At 47.7% G+C, this 14,998-nt stretch overlaps 1 protein-coding gene across 10 annotated transcripts in view; it reads left to right on the forward strand.

The window, feature by feature from the left end:
• Nucleotides 1-14,998, forward strand: part of FOXP1 (forkhead box P1) — a 515,936-nt gene that overhangs the window by 23,550 nt on the left and 477,388 nt on the right. The window contains exon 1 of one of the 10 annotated variants that reach the window (XM_079122635.1): nt 5,758-6,035. The exons of the other annotated variants lie outside the window; for them this stretch is intronic. The gene's annotated coding sequence lies outside the window, so the exon portion shown is untranslated. Of the gene's footprint in view, nt 1-5,757; nt 6,036-14,998 lie in introns of those variants that run through there. 10 annotated transcript variants of the gene reach the window in all.

Consider the following 14,998-nt stretch of genomic DNA (forward strand, 5'->3'; position numbering starts at 1 on the left):
AATATCTAACATGGTGATGAGGATCGTGAATCAGGCTTAAAAGGAACATGGAAGGTGAAGTCATTTGTTCCCGTGATGATGAAATGAGTTTGGATTTTTTTGGAGAGCATGTTGCGGAAAACCCATTTTACCGGATTAAGAGACACATAAAGTAAAATGTTGTTGGAAGTGAGAGTAGTGACCCCATATTTTGTAATTCTTTGTAAACTACAGTACACCTCCCTCCGTTAGGTGCTGTGCCTCACTACCTCATTACAAATATTATTATCTGTGCTCAGAAAACCAGATGCAAGGTTTTTATGTCAAGACCGATACTGAATATTCACAAACACTGACCACCAGAGGGATTATGGAAAGATTTGAGATTTTGAAGAAGTATTTTGTAAATCTGTGTAAATGTTCTGTGATGGTATTAAACTTTGGTAAGCGAATACTCTCAATTTGGTTGCCATTTTTTTGAAATGTATTAGAAATTTTAATAACTCGAAGAATGTATTACATTCAAACACAGCTTCTTTAGAAACTTTTAGCAGATTACAATTGTTAGAACAAAAGATTGCAAACAGGACATGTTATCATTTTCCTTTCTGCAAAGGAAAGGGAAGAACTCAAAGTTACCTAATACAAGCTCAAAAAGTAAGCCGTACTTCTGAAATTATATAACTGCTTAGAAATACCTCATTCTCGGGGAAATAGCTCATCCTGGAGTGCCTATATTAAATGAGATAATGTGAATTCTATACAGAAGTGAAATGAAATTAATACTGCCTGCAACTTGGCAGCACCTAAATTTGGCCAAACACTTTAAGAAACTAGGAAGCAAATTAATTTATTCAATGTACTTTTGTCTTATAAAAAGTTTGTCAATGAAAGTTTGTCAATGAAACCCAAAATGGAGTTTAAAAAAATGACCTGCAAAATCAGTGGGCTCAGTACACTTATACCTTTATTTATCCATCAACACATTTCAACATGAAGCAGGAAAATCGAGAGGGTCTTTGATTTGGGGGAATTGCTGTGGCTGGCACACATGACCATCTGTGCAGAGACTTTTCTGATGGGCCAGAGATATTGACATTGGAAGGTGTCAGAATTTGGTATTTATCAGTCATAAAATACAACTTTCAGGAATACTACAGGCAGCTTTATGAAAATAAGAAAAATAGTACAAGTAACATTTTTCCAGAAACCTATTGGTAATACGGTAAAAGGGTTAGTTATAGCCAAGAAACTGATAAAGATAGGAGTGGGTACTAGGAAGGGTATCCTGCTTATGTTATTGTTATTGTTAAAATAACCAATTTCCAAAGACTCTAAATTAGGATAATTCTTATTATCCTTAAAGCTTTGTTTGCTTTTATTGTTGCTAAGTTTTTCTAAACCACCTTTTGAATTTTTATTAAAAATAACTCTTTTTCTCCCTCCCCCAGTACTGGGGATTGAACCCAGGGCCTCCCACGTGCCAGACAAACACTCTGCCACTTAGCTATATCCTCAGCCTGCTAATTCTGTTTCCATTTTGATTGGATTTGAAGTAGCTAATTATGACAGAAGAATTGGTATATTTCCATCTTACATCTCCTTATTGAGGAAAATAGTGTGATTATCTTTTTATTCAGTCACTCAGTTTTGTTTCTTATGAAAATTTTCTGGGTTTGTAGCTGTGCTTAGAAAGAATGTCCCATTAATATTTTCCTACTCTTGTATATAGACAGCCCTGTATTTTTGTGTATGTATACATTTTAATATTTTTAGTTGTAGATGGACATGGTTCCTTTATTTATTTATTTATATGTGGTGCTAAAGATCAAACCCAGAACCTCACCTGTGTTAGGCAAATGTACCATGGAGCCACAACCCAGCCCTCTTTTTGTATATTTTAAATTTGATCATCTTCTTGAGCTCTTGTTTGGATGTATATTTTTATTGTATTAAAACAACCTGAAGAAGTTTGACATTTCATAAATACCAATATTACTCCTCTTTCTGTATTTCTTTTTCCTGCCTTATTGCATTGGTTGTTCTACTGAATAGTGTGTTCAGTAGTAAGTAGTGCTGTACAGAGTTCTTTTTTGCACAGATTTGATTTTCTCAAGGGTAGTCCTTTATTTATATCTGTATCTCCATGGTTTCTTCACACACAGATAGGCATTTAGTAAAGTGTGCGCTGTATATATGGTGGAATATTTGTTGCAGAAACCTAAAATAAAATAAAGGCATAAATGTTGAGAATTTAAATACTTCCTGGAGGGAATTGTTTAGAGCTGATAGGTGCATTTGATGAGGTTAACATGGAAAAGGGGGGATTTGTTTTAATAAGATTTTCTGTCCTTTGAATTCTGAGTTGTCCTAGAAGTAGTCATGGCTATAGAGGTCAAAAGATTCAAAGGTTTAATGTCAGGGGTGGTTTTGCTGAATTACAGTGTATTGCTTGCCCCAGTTTACAGCAGTGATTTCTTCTCTCTTTTTATTTTTCTCTTGACACAATTACAATTGGGTTTTGAATGGAAGTGCAAAATTCCATTTAAATCATTAAGGGTCGAACGTTTGTTTTGTGTGCCAGAAATGTATGCCTCGACTTGGAACCTGGAGGTGAGCGTGGGCTGTGGCTGTGACCCTCGTCTGCCCATCCAGGCCACTGCCACACTTATTCCTGTCTTTTTTGATATACTGTTAAGGTTTCCATTTAACCAGGGACACTCCACTCAACAGAGAGCAAAATAATTTTCCCTGCCCTACCTTTGTATTTGAGTAATCCCAGGAGTGTTTTGGGGGAAAGATAGTTATATGTGGTTGTGTTAGGAATCAACAAATAGAAACATCCTGTAATTTATGTCATTTTGTTTTATAGCACACTTTGCTCTTACAAATGTCTTGACATTTTATAGAATGCGTTTGTGGATGGAGCCTTGATAGTTTCATGCTGCAGGAGTCGTTGCCTTTGGAAAAATTATATTTACTCCTCTGAGAGTTGAAGCTGGAACACGCAGGCCCGATGCGGCACTCAAGCTATCCATTCCAGGTATTTCTCTCCTCAGAATCTCTCTCTGAAGTACATAAATATTAGAGGAAACAGGTTTTTCCCCCCCAATGTTTGTTGGTAATGTGTTTGAAGTGGGCATGACATTTTGTGTCTCTAGTTCCATAATTTGCCACTTGAGAAGAATTCAGCTCCAGAGCCTGAGAGGCCACAGCCAATATGGCGGCTTCACCAAGCCTGGTGGGAAGTGGCAGAGAGACAGCGCCTTGTGTTCAGAGGGGCCTGGGAGCTGCTGCTGCACAGCAATCCTGCCTTTTCAACCCCAGTAACATGCAGAGCGAGACACAAATATGGTCGGTACAGAGAGCTAGAAAAATGTGTTCTTCTTTACCTGGTCCCTGGGAACTTGAGCTGGTCTCTGGGACTGATCATTAGGGTTTGAACCAGGTGCAAATAAGGGACATTGTGTAAAATGCAGTCTTGGTTCACTTCAGGGTTTACAGATTTTGTAATCTGGTTTCTGGTTTCTTCTCTTCTGTTAGTTTTCTTTCTTCTACAGATTAAGGTCCTATGTGCACTCTTAGGCCTGTGTGTCTTTGCCTTTGCCTTTTTTCTTCCCTGAATATGAAGTATGCAGCAGACACCTAGATGGAACCTTGCCTGCAGGCGTTGACTGTTGTGTAAATACTAGCTCGGGTGACTTATTTCATCCTTGCACTGACACATGAGATAGGTTCTGCTGTCATCGCTGTTTCCAGATGTGGAAACTGAGGCACAGTGAGTTAGGTAAATTGTCACCCCTGGGTCACGCAGCTGCTGGTGGAGTTGGTGACATTCGAGGACAGTCTTGTTCAGGGGTTTGTGTTGTGAACCTGCTTCGCCGAGTGATTTGTGATCGCTGTGCAGGGACAGCGGGGGTTGGAGCCGAGGCCCCCCGCTCCCGTGGAGGCCACTTCTGGTCACTGGCTGTCTGAGGGCCCGGGGGGAGGGCCGGGCACCTCTTGCTTTGATTTGTGTATGTGGTACTGTTTGCAGTACTTTAATGCAATGAACTTACATTACTTCAGTACTTACGGGTTTAAAATAAAAGTTGTCTGTGAAAAAAGTCTTCGCAATACATGCTTAGCTTCAAATTTTAGGAAGGCATGTTCTAAATATAAAAAGGCATAAAAAAAAATTAGAAGTTTACCGGAGAGCATTTTTTTTTCCTTGAGCGACTTCCAGAACTGGAGTATTCTTGAATGTCATTCACCATTTCTTCCTCTGTCAATGGCTTTCGCCAATTCTCAGCGCCTCTGAAGGTTGCAAGTTAAGAGTCAGAAATTGAGACATGATTTCATTTCCATCCTTATATCTAACCTGTGAAATAAAATATTTGAGAGACAAATTATTAAGATGTACGTTGCTGGAAAATGCATTTGTTTGCACTCGGATCAGAATGAGGAGGGGGAACCCCAGCAACTGCGTTGTCACCACGAGGAAACCCCTGGTGGGGAGGAGAGATGGGTGGCCTCCTCCCTCTTAGGCCAGGTGGTGTCTGCTGGGAGTGAGTGGGATCATCCGTGAAGCTGGCGAACAGATCTCAGGAAGTTAAAATTAACCTCGAAAATCCAATGTATAACTGACTTGAGGACCCTGAGCAACTCCTGAGTCAAAAATTAACTGCTTTGGTTAATGCATCTTAGAGACAGTACATATCTGTCCTTCCATATCTGGGGACAGTTGCTCCCAGGACCCCTTGCATTCCAAACCCCGCAGTGCTTGAGTCTCGTTTGAAATGATTGCGTCTTCGCATGACCCGCATGCACCCTCCCTCTCACTGTCAGTCGTTTCTAGAATACTTTATTTTTTGGTATCTGGGATTGAACCTAGGGGTGTCTAACCACTGAGTCTTTTTTTTTTGTAAAATATTTTATTTAGCGATAGGGCCTCCCTGAGTTGCTTAGGGCCTCCCTAAGTTGCTGAGACTGGCTTTAAATCCTCAATCCTCCTGCCTCAGCCTCCTGAGTCGCTGGGAGTACAAGGTGTGTGCCACTGCACCAGGCTCTAGAATAATTTTAATACCTGGGACAATCTAAATGCTCCGTAGATACTTGTGATACTGTCTTATTTAGGGAATAAAGAGCAAAACCAGTCTGTACATGTTAAGTACAGCTGCTTTAAAAGAGTGTTTCCATTCCCAGGTCGGTTCAGTCCTCTGGATGTGCGGAACACGAGGACACAGGTCGACTGTATACACTGGTTGACTTGTCCCTTCCCTCCGTGTGACCTGGAGAGGTCACCTGGACCGCTTGGCCTTCCTCCCATGCCTCCTCTGGCCCCTAATTGGCTCAGCGAGGAGATGCGATTCAGCAGCACGCTGAGCACCCTGTATGAAGCCAGCCCGCGTGGGGCGTGGGGGTTGTCATTGGCGCTTGCTCTGCCTTTAGTCCAGCCGTGCCTCACTTCTGTGCACGCGAGGCCAGGTCTAGTTTGAGGGGCCAGGAATATAGAGGAAGGAGAGGATAGAGGAGAGCGGGGTGTTGGCCTGCGGTGCTGCTGCTGGGGAAGCGACCGTCCCGAGGGGGCAGCTCGGCTGCGTGCGTGCGGGTGCTTAGTTCTGCAGGACAGCTGGAGTCCTGCACTCCCGAGTCCCTCGCTTCCCAGGGCTGGTGTTGTGATCCGCAGGTTGGATCACAGTGACCCGCAGGTCACCCCGTTTACACGTGTGTGATCACACCTGGGCACGCCCTCCTCGCTGGGGTTGGCCTCTCCTCCAGAGGATGAGGCCCCGGGGAGGGACCGCGCGGTGCCTCACCTCTCCCCCTGTTCCCTGCTTCCCTAGCCGCCCTTCGGCCTCTGACGAAAGTGGCCGTTTGTCCTGGCCCCTCCCCTGGGACAGGCAGCCAGCGTGGTCGAGAGGCCTCCTGTGCTCTGAGGACGAGCCTGCGATCCTTCCTTCCACCCAGTAGACCTCAGTCCCGGGCTGCCCTCCAGCGGGCTGTCCTGCCCCCTCTGCCTCCAGGGTCACTGCTGATAAGCAGCCAGCCAGGTGTCCGCTGGCAGAGGGTGTCAGGTAATCGTGTCAGAAAAGATCTGCGGATTAGTCGCCGTGACTCCACTCAGCGTCCATTGCGGCTTTCCCCCAGAACAGGCTTTCCACGTGGCAGAAAGGACGGAGGCTTGTTGCCCCTTCTCTGTGACTCCCGCTGGCCCTGGCCTGACTCCAGCCCCTCCGTTCCTGGGTGGCACCCAGAGTCGTGTGAAAGGTGCTGAACTGGAACCCCGGGAGACATGGGGGCCGCCCCTGCACCTGGGGCAGGCCTGAAATCGGTCTACCTGCCAAAGCGCCCTTCCTCAGAGGAGAGTGTCCTTCAGTGTCCTGCAGCTGCTTCCTGGCACTGCCATGCACCGCGGTCCTGCAGTTGGGTGCTGCTCTGGTCACTTTTGGGCGTGTGGAGCCAGCTCCTGGGCAGTGGCAGGAGGAAGCAGGCAGGCCAGGCACCCGGACCTCCCCAGAGCAGAGTGTCGCCAGCTCCTCCTTATTTTAGAAACCTGCGATTTTTAGTTTGTGTCAGGTTCAGATACATTGAATTTGCCTTGAACCTTTTTGTATTTGGTCAAAGTTTTATTTCTTAAAACCGATGGCAGTGACCGCTGTGTTGGAATTCAGCTCTGCATATTTATCCCTGGGCTTCACAGTTAGTTTTGTCTTCGTAGCAAGGGATTGCGGCCCCTGGCTGTCCAGGAGGCTCTTGGAGAAGAGCAGGGAGCGGCTTTGGAGGGCGAGCTGTCTGCAGGCGAGGACATGGGCTTTGGTGCACCCTGCAGATGGGACACCCAGCACCAGGGGGTGGGGACCTTGTGCCCAGGCCTGTGTTGACTTGGATTATGCTGCATGTAACCCCGCATCTTACAACCGGTGTGTGTGTGTGTGTGTGTGTGTGTGTGTGTGTGTGAGAGAGAGAGAGAGAGAGAGAGAGAGAGAGGTGTGGCCAAAGCCCCAGCTGTCCCATCACAAGTTTCTTAAAGGGACCTTATGACAAACCACATGGAATTTGTAACTCGATCACAAAATTTGTGCAGTCAAGGACCTGAAAATAGCCCTTGAGGTCTGCAGGTCTCGCCTCTCTAAGCTCCGTTAATGAGCAGCTCTTCCTCTGTGCGGATCAGCCGGGTGCAGTTGGCTGATGTCAGCCCCAGTCTTGGCTGCCGATGAGGTTGGCCTGGGGATTCCTGCCTCTTGTGGGCTGGGTTACCTTCGCTCTCTTTCCTGGCCACCGGACGGCTCTCCCCAGCCAGCTGGCTTGTGACTGGAATGGCGTGAAGGTGTTTGCAAGGTGCTGTGCTGAGTGGTGGAGGGCAGATCCAGGCCCTCCTGGGACATCCTGGGCTGGCCCTCTCCACCTCCGAAACAATGCGGTCGATGAAGATTAACTGGAAGTGCGGATGAGGCCCGGAATTCTGGACTTTTGCCAGGATGTACGCAACATTTAAAGCAATTTAGGGAAAACCATGCCATGGTTCACTGGTGGACGCGTTTAGGATGAATGAAGCTCAGGAAGACAACGGGAAGAGGGTGGTGGCCCTAAACAGGTGGCCGTGGGTAAGTGCGCATCAGCTGGGGATGCAGGGTTTCCCCAGATCTGGGGCGACCCACCCTCCTTGGGCGGTAGACTCTTTGGACCTTCATTGCTTGCTTCCTACCAGTGGCCCAACTAGAGTTTATGGGTTAGTTTTATACTATAGTCATTTACTAAGGAATTGTGTCTTAAATAGAACTCTTGCAGGTACTGAACACTTTTTGGGTCTTAAACAAATGCTGAAGAACATATAATGTTCTGAAGGTAAATATTTGCACAAATGAATCCAGTCCTTTAACATGGATTTGTTTTTGTTTTTTAAAACTAGTTGTAGATGGACACAATACCTCTTGTCTGCTTGCTTATTTTTATGCGGTGCTGAGGATCGAACCCAGTGCCTCGGGTTCTGCCACTGAGCTGCAACCCCAGCCCCTTAACATATGTTTTTTTTTTTTTTTTTTTTTTCCTTTAAAAACAAAACCTACAACAGTATTTACCCTAAGTGTGATTTTCAAACTAAAATGAGAATAATTTTGTAACTCGGATTGATTTGTTGTTGTGGGATGCATTCACTTTCTGTAATGATAAAGGTGCAATAAAGAGCTGTTGGAGCATTCATCTGCTTAGATTGGGGGAGTTTGCGCCCTGCCTTGTTAGATATTATTCTATCCAAAAGGAGAGCAAATGCATCCCTGGGAAATTGTGACTGGCCCAAGGTCACTTGGCCGGGAAGTGGCAGAGTGTGGGGAACCCAGCTCCCCTGTCCCTCAGACCAGACTATTTCCTGGGCAGCATGGATTTTGGGGGGTTGCGTGCACGTGTGCAAATACAGCAGCAAGTTGCTTCCTTTTAACCAACTGATTATAAGTCTGGCAACCTGGAAGTATCGTTTTCTTTCGCATCCTTCCAAGAAGCAAATTCAGTTTATTGCTTTACAGTCCTAACAGCCTCGGTATCTCCAGATATAGAATTGACTTTGTCTCCTCTTTGCCTTGTAAGCTGTTTAGAGCAAAGTAAGATTATAATCGTAAGCTGAATCTGGGGAAAAAAAAATGATTATCATTCCTGACTACTGTTGTTTCCTGGAAAATAACTGTTACTGAGTCTGCCTAACCGGGTGGCACCTTTCAGCTAGGTGGTTCGTATTGTAAAATGGGGAGCAGTTTGGTCTGCCCCCCACTGTGATCATGTTTTGTCTGTTTTAATGTACCAACAGCCAGTGTGTTGTTTGGGGAAACCAGCGCACTAATAAAACGGAGTGGCTGTGGTGTTGGGGGCTTTGAAAGATTGTCCAGCGTCTTCTCCTAGAGCTCAAGGGCTGGAGTTTGGAAATGTCTATTTTCCCATCAGCCCCAGTGCTTGGCCACAATTTGCTTGTCTGCAGTACTTTCAGGCTAACAGTTTCTCTTCTTTCTGGCCTTTTCTTTTTTTTTGTTCTAAATTTTCAATTTTTTTTTTCTTTCCTTTACCGTCCTTTGATACATCTTTTAGGGGAATGAGGGCTGAAATTGATAAAATTGGATAATGCTATCACAGTTTTAAAAAGATGTTAACTATTAAAAGGAGAAATAAAATGTTGTTACATTAAAAAGTCTTATAAATGATGTTTATGTCTTCTGTAAAAGGTTTTATGTGTTTTTATATGTCGAATCACGTATCTTTTGAAAACTGTGAGGCTTGATCACGCTGCATCTTTCAGCGCTGATTCTCCGAGAAGGTCTAGAACAGGAATGTAACCTGTATCTCCAGGCAGGCGTGGGGTAAGACATTCATGTGTACCTAGACACACAAAAGCAGTACCTCGTACATAGGAGACTTTGATATTTTTATAAATATGTTCAAAAGAGAACCACTTCAGACAGGGGGGTTTGACTGAAGATGACTTTGACCTTTATGTGGTGGTCTCAGGTCTCTGTGACTTTCTTTGTTAGTGGCATTTGAAAGCAGTTGAGTAGCTACAGCAGGAGAGGCTGGCTCCTCGTGGGCACAGCACCAGGGGACACCAGTGGCCAGTGTTCCCGCCGTTTCTAGTCAGCTCGCCCACTTCGCTCTGAGGCAGAAGCTAGGGAAGTCCACTGCTGGACAGGCCTTGCTCGGCCACATCTGCCCCACAGCCAGCCAAGTGCCATGGAGTTGGGACTTGTCACTCTGCCTGGGATCTGAGCTACACCGGGGCTTTCCTGCACATTCAGCTCGGCCCCGCTGCCAGGCTGGGCGGCCCACCAGGGTTGGTGTGGACCACATCTGGGGCGACGGGGGCTTGGGGAGGACTCAGAAGCTCCGTGCACCGGGAGGCCCCGCTGCCTACGACCAGATTCCGGTGCCCAGTTCACCCCGATCCTCTGTGGTCCCTCTCCAAGTGGAAACTCTGCAAGCCCGACTTGTGGCATGCGTAGTACAATTTGGCTGACAGCAGTTTCTGGCAAAAGAAATAACCAAATTATTATTCAGTCATGGGTTTTTAACAGCCGCAAAGCAAGTGGATGTTAACTAAATGATGCAGTTTATTCCTTCCCTCTTATTGCCAGCTTGCCTATTACAGAGCGACTGCCAGTTTCCAATAAGTGGTACCCAGATGGTATTCGCATGCCGCCCACTTGGTTACAGAGCCGGATCGGGGAATAACTCGGCAGACACTACAAGCTCTGGGTCAATTGAGGGGGATTGCCTGTTGCTTCACAGTTTTGCATATGTAAATCTGTTAATGTTATGTCAGTATTGTGCGGGCTAAACACAAGCGTTGCCTTTCTCTGGGGGCCCAGCTGAACTTGGACCACAGCCCAGCTGTACCGAGGCTGCAGTTGGAGGCTGCGCGGGGCCGCCTCCCTGCACTCCAGCCTGGGCGCTCCTGCCTCGCAGCAGCCCGGTGGCCGGGAAGCGCCTGCCCGGGCCGCTCCATAATAGGACAGGCAGCCGCTTTACGACTGCGGAGGGAGGAGCGCCTGGCTATTTTTAGGCCGGCCTCCAGCCTTCCCGGGCCTCTCGCCCGCCCGCCTGCTTGCTCCCCCTGCGTCTGCCACACTTCTGCGCCGCTTATCAAGTGCAGATGTGGCACACGGCCGTCCTGGAGGAGCCTGCACAGAGTCGTCTGCCCTCACCCGGCGGCTGCAGCGAGCCGAGGCTCTCGGGAAGGCATGCAAGGCCCTGCCTGCCTCGCTCTGGCCTGCGTGGACAATTATTTTACACTAATTGCATCGAGATAGCAGCTATTAAAAGGAGCTTGGGCAGGCCCTGCCCCTCTCCCCTGGCCAACCTTCCCGGCACCATGAGCCGCCCTTTCCTCTTTTTATTGTGGTTTGTTTCTTGTTCTCAAAAGCTTATTACATTGGGTGCAAACAACAACAGAAATGCCATAAAAAGGCCAGAACCGTAATATGTTTAAGAGCTAAAAAAGACCCATGGTGTTGGTTTAACCAATGAAAATATTCCTGCAGGTACTGTAAAATTTATGTGCCATATGAAAGACATTAAGGGTGTTGTTTTTTCATGGAGGAAAATGTTCATTGTTGAGCCATTTTGTAAATTATTTTAATGCCGCATTTCTGCTCCGACCTCATGATTGTGATACAGAAACTGGTTTCACGTTTTCTGCACAGACCCTGGCTTTTCTTACATTTTATATATTGGAAAGCCCTTGTTTGTGTTGGACCTGCTGGTTTCTTTCATATGGCGAAATCTGCCTTGGGGTGGCACTGTGCCATGTGGCAGAGAGAGGTGACCACAGTTCAACCTTCGGGGTTGATCTTCCAGGCCTGAAAGCCTTCTTCTCTTCTCTTCTCTTCTCTTTTTCTTTCTCTCTCTCTCTCTCTCTCTCTCTCTCTCTCTCTCTCTCTCTCTCTCTCTCTCTCTCCAGGGCTCATTTGACAATAATGGCAGCAGTCTCTAGCGTGCACTTTCTGAGCACATTGGCCCGTTCTTAACTTTCCATCCACTTTCCACAGAAGCACCACTGTCTCCCTGTCCTGGGCTGCTTTTTTATTTTCTTAATGCTCTCTGAGCAGATTTGGGTGAATGACGCATTCCAGTGTCTCGGATTCTCTTGCAGGATCTGTTTCTGTGACATTTCCCCGAGTCTGTCGTGCAGGGAGCGTGGCTTGCTCCCTGCTCACATTTCCCATCTCTCGACTTTGTTCTGGGGAGCCAGATGGAAGTGTGCAGATTGTTTTTATCTTTCGTCCTTCACACTGTAACCTGATCCCCAGCCTATCTAGACGCGGAGCAGAAAATTTACTATGCGAAAGCAAGGAAGTGATTTAGAATATGGACCAGCCCGGGGAGAAGGGCTCAAGATGCGCTTCATCAAAGCAAATCTCTCCGCCGACTCCCCTGCCTTCCTTGTGTTCTTTTCAAAAGAAATGGTTTCCTGATCGAGGGCTCTTCTGAAGGTGCCCGCACATTCTTTTCCCACTTAAAGAACGAGGAGGCGAGGAGCTGTTAGTGGACCAGTGACTTTATGAAGGGGTGACTATGTGCACAGTGGAAGTTGATTCCCAAGAACCGGAAGCTCAGGAGAGCAGAGGCAGAACTGGCAGAGCCGTGCCCCTGAGGCCAGAGGGGTGACTGTCCTGGGGGCCTGTTCCAAGGTGCGTGCAGCCCGGTGACAGGCCCAGCACTGACCCAGGGGCTGCAGGAAACGCTGCAGTCGCGGGCTTTGTGCCCCGTATGGCTTTAATGGCCAAACATCTGTGATCTTTTGGTTGTGGGTTTCGTGCCCCTTGAACTTGTTGGCCCACAGGGGGTAAGGACACTTGCTTCCTTCCCGGCTTCGAGTGCTGTTTGGAGTTAAACTGGTAGCTGCATAGGTCCCGGCTGTAGGGTGTGCACTGCAGGGTACAGACGGTCCCCAGCTCTAGATGGGTCCTGTCCTCATAACCCATGGTAGCTTGAAACCCCGAGAGGAAAACACGGTCAGTGTGCCTGGCCTGTGGAGCCTCCCGCCTCAGCAGCCCCGTCTCCAGGAGAGTCTCCGTGCCCAGAGGCCTCAGGGTCACCCGGCTGGCCAGGGGCTGCTGGTGTCCATCCGCTCGCATCACTGTAGGGTGGCATGGGCCTGGGAAAGGGTCGCCACTCAGAATTCCCGGTGACTTCTGCTGCACGCGCGTGGCTTTCACACCCTGCAGGGAGATCACCAGGAGACGGTGCGAGTGTCGCGGGAAGCCGATGAGACACTTGGCCTGAGTTTGGGACTTTAATGGGTGACCCCTGTTCTTGACCAGAAAGGGATGGCTGGGTTCCCAGTGCTGCCCTCGGCCTTGGCTCTCATGGCCTCCCTCCCCCGAGGAGCTTGGCTTATGCGCCCTCCCCCTCCTCCCCCTCCAGCACCTTCCACAGTGCTTCTCGTTTGGCCTGTCGGGAGGACCCGCGTGCGGGCAGGACGCGCAGCTGCTGCCGCTCCTGCTTGCCCTGATGCTCTTCCTAGTTCAGTCACATTTTCCTGAACTTCGTAGCTTGTCCCTGGTGGGGGTCCTCACCAAACTCACCTTCTTGCATGATTACGTTTTGCCTCATTATAGCCAGTAACGCCCGCAATTCACAGTTAAAACCCACCCAGGGCTGGGAGAAGGGAAGATTTAAGATCATGTTTATTGCCTGACTTAAAAAACACAGGTGAGATAATTTTCTGCTAGTGTCAGGACTGTGCTTGCTCCACAGGTGTTTCCTGAGTGTCCGCCTGGCCACAAGATGGGCAGGACAGACCTTAGCCACCCGCGAGAAGTTTTGGGTCTGACGTGGGTCTCCACTTTGTGACCCTGAGGCCCAGAGGCAGGTCTCCCTTCCTTTCTGGCAGGCATTGGTCCGTGCTTCCTGCACACTGGCCCATGGCCTCTCCACATTTCCAAGTTCAAACTTCAGCTGATGAAAAAGATTTCGAGGAATTTCATGTACTATGGCACCAGAAATACCTGGGAATGCATTTCATAAACAAAGTATAAAACCTGTTCTGAAAACCAGAAAACACTGTCAAAAGGAAGTGAAGAAGATATAAATGGGACGCTCTCCTGTGCTCATAGACTGGGGGACTCAATGTGGTCACCACGGCCGCACCCTCCCCGTCCGTGGACAGTTTCCATGTTGCAGTCTGTCAGAACTCCAGCTGTCTCTTTTTTCCCATCCATTGACACGTTGATCCTAAGAGTCATCTGGAAACGCAGGGAACTCCGACTAGCCAAAACACATTTGGAAAAGAGGGAAGTTGAAAGACGAACACCTTGGTTCGAAAAGTTACTATAGGGGCGGGGATTGTGGCTCAGTGGTGGGTTGCATCCTCAGCACCATTAAAAGTAAAGAAAGAAAAAGGAAGGAAGGAAGGGAGGGGGGGGAGGGGGGAAGGGAGGGAGGGAGGGAGGGAGGGAGGGAGGGAGGGAGGGAGGGGTTACTATAAAGCGAACATGGAAACAGTGCGATAGAGAGAGAGGTGGACGGAACACGACGGGGAGTCTGGAGTCACACCCTTATGTTCGTGACCGTCAGGAAGGGTTCCAAGCCGGTTCAGCTAGCCACTTCCTCTCCATCAGTGCATCAAAGACTCCAGTGTAAAACTCCAGAAGAAATCCGAGGTACAAGCTTTTCCTGGCTGTGGGTGAGGCAGTGTGTTTAGGTAGGACACCACAAACACAGCTGGATAAGAGTAAATGGTCCAATTGGACTTCATCACAGTTGTAAAGCTTTTGTGCTCCGAAGGACAGGTCAAGACCGTGAGGTGACAGCCGGTGGGAGGGAAGACTGGCATGTCCCGAATCTGGTAGGGGTCTGATAGCCTATGTAGATACAGGACTTTTTATAGCTCAACAATGAGCAGACAGACAACCCAGTTCCAAGGTGGGGGGAAGTACCGTGTAGGCATTTCTCCTTGGAAGATGTGTGAATAGCAAATGAACACGTGAAGAGGTGTTCGCCATTAGTCACTTGGCAAGGGCAGATCAACACAGGGAAAGGCCACTTGGCACCCACAGGGGTGGCTGTAATCTAAAAGCACTACGTGTGAAAATGTGGAATTGGAGCCCTTGTACGTTGGTGGTGGGCTGTAAAATGGGTCAGTTGCTATGGACTGCAGTCCGTCACTTTCTTAGAAGATTAAAGAGGTACCACATAACCCAGCAATTGCTCTCCTTGGTGTATACTTGAGAGAAATGAGATCATGTCACAAGATCTTGAAGTAGATGTTCATAGGGAAATTGTTGATAATAGCGCCAAAGTAGAAACAATCCAGTGGCCATCAGTTGGTGAACAAATGAGGTATGATTTATGAATACAATGGAATATTACTCAGTCGCTAAAAGGAATGATAGGACTCATTAAACTATGTGGTGGACCTTGGAAATGGGCTGAAGGACACCAGATGCAAGAGGTCACATATTATCCAACTCCATTTATATGAAATACCCAGAATTAACAAATCCCCTGATATAGAACTGAGATGGGTGATTCCTGGGAACAGGGGAAAGAGAGAAGGTGG

Source organism: Sciurus vulgaris, assembly GCF_902686455.1.
Source record: "Sciurus vulgaris genome assembly, chromosome: 19".
Classification (NCBI taxonomy): Eukaryota; Metazoa; Chordata; class Mammalia; order Rodentia; family Sciuridae; genus Sciurus; species Sciurus vulgaris.